At 37.0% G+C, this 4,604-nt stretch overlaps 1 pseudogene across 1 annotated transcript; it reads right to left on the bottom strand.

Annotated features, from left to right (window-relative positions):
• Positions 1-2,277: 2,277 nt before the first annotated feature.
• On the bottom strand, positions 2,278-2,894 carry LOC111139795 (annotated as a pseudogene). Its single transcript, XR_002640112.1, has one exon. The product of XR_002640112.1 is annotated as a low molecular weight phosphotyrosine protein phosphatase pseudogene (transcript).
• Positions 2,895-4,604: the final 1,710 nt, after the last annotated feature.

Genomic DNA, 4,604 nt, shown 5'->3' with positions numbered 1-4,604 from the left:
ATCCCTCTCTCTCTTTTGTCTTCCTTCCCACATGTTCATCTTTAAGGATTTTTTTTTTATTTATTTGACAAACAGATCATAAGTAGGCAGAGAGGCAGGCAGAGAGAGACAGGAGGAGGAGGCAGGCTCCCTGCTGAGCAGAGAGCCTGATGCGGGACTTGATCCCAGGACCCCGAGATCATGATCTGAGCCGAAGGCAGAGGCTTTAACCACTGAGCCACCCAGGTGCCCCCCATATTTTCATCTTGTTTCTTAAGTTCCACATGTTCATCTAAGTTCATCTCTAAGTTTCAGATATGAGTGAAATCATGTGGTATTTGTCTCTCTGACTGACTTATTTCACATGGCATAATACACTCTAGCTCCATCCACATCTTGCAAATGGCAACATTTCATTCTTTTTGGTGGCTGAATAATATTCCATTGTATATACTACCTCTTCTTTATCCACTCGTCAGTCAGTGGACATATGGGCTGTTTCCATAGTTTGGCTATTGTTCCATAGTTTGGCTATTGTTCCATAATAATGGCTATTTTTGATAGCGCTGCTGTAAATATTGTGGTGCATGTATCCCTCTGAATCTGTATTTTTGTATCCTTTGGGTAAATACCTTAGTACTGCAATTGCTGGGTCATAGGCTAGTTCTATTTTTTAACTTGTTGAGGAATCTCCATACTGTTTTCCATAGTCTCTGCACCACTTTGCATCCCCAACAATAGTGGAAGAGGGCTCCTCTTCACCAGCATCTAGTCAATATATATTGTTTCCTTTTGTTCATTTTAGCCATTTGGACAGGTGTGAGGTGGTATCTCAGTGTGATTTTTTATTTTTTTATTTAAATCCAATTTAGTTAACATATAGTGTATTATTAGTTTCAGCGATAGAATTTAGTGATTCATCAGTTGTATGATTACAGCCAGTGCTCATTACATCAAGTACCCTCCTTAATGCGCATCGCCCAGTTACCTCATCCCCCCCACACACCTCCCCTCCAGCAACCCTCAGTTTGTTTACTAGAGTTAAGAGTCTCCAATGTTTGGCTCCCTCTCAATTTTCATCTTATTTTCTTTTCCCTTCCCTTCCTATATGTTCATTTGTTTAGTTTCTTAAATTACATATATAAGTGAAATCATGTGGTATTTGTCTTTCTCTGACTGACTTATTTTGCATGGCATAATACACTCTAGCTCCATCCACGTTGCCACAGATGGCAGCATTTCACTCTTTTTGATGTCTGAGTGATGTTCAATCGTGTATGTGTGTGTGTGTGTGTGTGTGTCTTTTAGTTTTGTTGATTGTTTCCTTTGCTATGCAAAGCTTTTTATCTTTATGAGGTCCCACTAGTTCATTTTTGCTTTTTTTTTTTCCCTTGCCATTGGAAACATGTCTAGCAAGAAGTTGCTCTGGCAGAGGTCAAAGCCATTGTTGCCTACTTTCTCTTCTAGGATTTTGATGGTGTCATGTCTTACATTTAGGTCTTTCATCTCTTTTTTAAAAGATTTTATTAATTTATTTGTCAGAGAAAGAGAGATAGAATGAGCACAAGCAAAGGGAGTGGCAGGTAGGGGGAGAAGCAGACTCCCCGCTGAGCAAGGAGCCACACATGGGGCTGGATCCCAGACTCTAGGATCATGACCTGAGTCAAAGGCAGATGCTTAACTAACTGAGCCACCTAGGTGCCCATGTTTTGAGTTTATTATTGTGCTTTTCATATTTATATATAAATATGAAAATACATAAATATATATTATATAAAATATTTTTATATTTGTATGGTGTAAGAAACTGTTCCAAGTTCACGTTTCTGCATGTTGCTCTCCAGTTTTCTGAACGCTATTTGTTGAAGAGACTGTCTTTTTTCCATGGGATGTTCTTCCTGCTTTGTCAGAAATTCGTTCACCATAGAGTTGTGGTCCATTTCTGGATTTTTCTATTCTCCTCAAGTGATCAATGTGTGTGTGTGTCTTTGTGCTAGTACCACACTGTCTTGATGACTACAGCTTAGTAATATAGCTTGAAGTCCAGAATCATGATGCATTGTTTTCCTCTTCTTTTTTAGTATTTCTTTAGCTATTTGAGGTCTTTTCTGGTTTCATACAAATTTTAAGGATTGTTTGTTCTATCTCTGTGAAAAATGCTGCTGTTATTTTGATAGGGATTGCATTAAACCTGTAGATTGCTTGGGGGTAATATAGACATTTTGGCAATGTTTTTTTTCTTACAATCCATGAGCTTGGAATATTTTTCCTTTTTTTGTTGTCTGCATGAAACATTTTTATTTATTTGTCTGTCAAATACAGTAACATTTCCATCTACAATGACTTAAGGTAAGAAACCAAGGGTTGAGTGAAGGAGGCACTCGGCCTTACAGGAGAGCCTGCGGGGCCCAGCTGGGCACCAGGGGAGCACGGGTGGGGCCTTAGCAGGCCTTCTCCAGGAAGGCCTTGCAACACCTCACACACTGCTGGTAGACAATCTCGAAGTTGGAATAATAGGGGTCTTCAATAATGAGTTGGTTTTGTGGATCATAGCTCCCAAGTAGCTCAATTTTAGCTTTGCAGTTTTTAATTTGATTACTTTTTCTATTCAAGTCTCTCAGATTGCTTTCATCCATACACAGTATATAATTGAATGTGGCAAAGTCTTCCTTGGTAACCTGCCAGGCAGTGTGACTCATGGGGATGCCATGCTTCTTCATGCAACTCTGCTCTCGGTAATCAGGAGGGTTTCCTATTTCATACGTGGTTGTCTCTGCACTGTCTATCCTCCAATGATCTGAAAGCTTTTGGTCAGTTACAAGTTTTCTGAACACTGCTTCTGCAATGGGTGACAGACAGATGTTACCCAGACACACGAACAGCACCGACTTCGGCACCGGCTCAGCCATCTTCCCGCACGCCTCTTCTTTTTTTTTTTTTTTTTTTTTTTTTTTTTAATGTCCTCTTCAATTTCTTTCATGTGTATTCTATAGTTTTCAGAGTACAGATGTTTGACCTCTTTGGTTAGATTTATTCCTAAGTATCTTATTGTTTTTGGTGCAATTGTAAGTGGGATAGATTTCTTGATTTCTTTTTCTTCTGCTTCATTATTATTGTATAGAAATGAAAAAGATTTCTATACATTGATTTTAAATCTTGCAACTTTGCTGAATTCATATATTAGTTCTACATATTTTTTTGTAGAATCCTTTGAGTTTTCTACATAGAGTATCATGTCCTCTGCAAATATTGAAAGTCTGAATTCTTCCTTGCCATTTTGGGTGCCTTTTTAATTCTTTTTGCTGTCTAATCGCTGAGGCTAAGACTTTCAGTATTATGTTAAATAGGAATAGTGGGAATGGACATCCCTGTCTTGTTCCTTACCATAGAGAAAAAGCTCTCAATTTTTCCTTAATGAGGATGGTATTAGCAGTTGCTGTTTTGTATATGGTTTTTATGATGTTGAAGTAAGTTCCATCTAACCCTACTTTATAGAGGGTTTATCAAGAAGGGGTACTGCATTTTGTCAAATACTTTTTCTCTAACTATTGAGATGATCATATGGTACTAATTCTCTCTTTTTTTAAATATGGTGCATCATGTTGATTGATTTGCAAATATTGAACTAACTCTGTAGCTCAGGAATAAATCCCCCTTGATTGTGAATATTTCTTTTACTGTACTGTTGGATTTGCTTAGCTAGTATTTTGTTGAGAATTTTTGTATCCATGTTCATCAGGGATATTGGCCTGCAATTCTCCTTTCAGTGGGGCCTTTGTCTGGTTTTAGGATCAAGGTAATGCTAACCTCATAGAAGGATTTTGGAAGTTTTCCTTCCATTTCTATTTTTTGGAACAGTTTGAGAAGAGTAGTTATTAAGTCTTCCGTAAATTTTTTGGTAGAATTCCCCTGGGAAGCCATGTGGCGCTGGACTTTTGTTTGTTGGGAGACTTTTGATTATTGATTCAATTTCTTTGGTGGTTATGGATTTATTCAAATTTTCTATTTCCTCCTGTTTCAGTTTTGGTAGTTTGTATGTTTCTAGGAATCTATGCATTTCTTCCAGATGGCCCAGTTTGTTGGCATGTAATTTTTCATAGTGTTCTCATGATTGTTTATTTCTGTGGTGTTGGTTTTGATCTCTCCTTTTTCTTTTTTATTTTATTTATTTCAGCCCTTTCTCTTTTCTTTTTGATAAGTCTGGCTAGGTGTTTATCAATTTTATTAATTCTTTCAAAAAACCAGCTCTTAGTTTCATTAATCTGTTCTACTGGTTTTTTGTTTGTTTGTTTATTTGTTTGTTTTGTTTTGTTTTGTTACTATAACATTTATTTCTGCTCTAATCCTTATTATTTCCCTCTTCTGGTGCCTCTAGGTTTTATTTGCTGTTCTTTTTCTGGTTCCTTTACATGTAAGGTTAGGTTGTATATTTGATGCTTTTCTTACTTCTTGAGGTAGGCCTATATTGCAATATACTTCATTTTCATTTGCTTCTTTGTACTTTTATTTTTTTTCTTTAATTTCCTGGCTGACCCATTCATTTTTCAGTAGGATATTCTTTAACCTCCATGTATTGGTTGCCTTTCACTTTTTTTTCTTGTGGTTAACTTCATGTTTCCAACATT

This window comes from Enhydra lutris, unplaced genomic scaffold (genome assembly GCF_002288905.1).
Source record: "Enhydra lutris kenyoni isolate GAN:26980312 unplaced genomic scaffold, ASM228890v2 scaffoldscaffold118, whole genome shotgun sequence".
In the NCBI taxonomy this organism is placed as follows: Eukaryota; Metazoa; Chordata; class Mammalia; order Carnivora; family Mustelidae; genus Enhydra; species Enhydra lutris.
The sequence above is the reverse complement of the archived record's forward strand: the minus strand, read 5'-3'. Positions and strand labels throughout refer to the sequence as shown.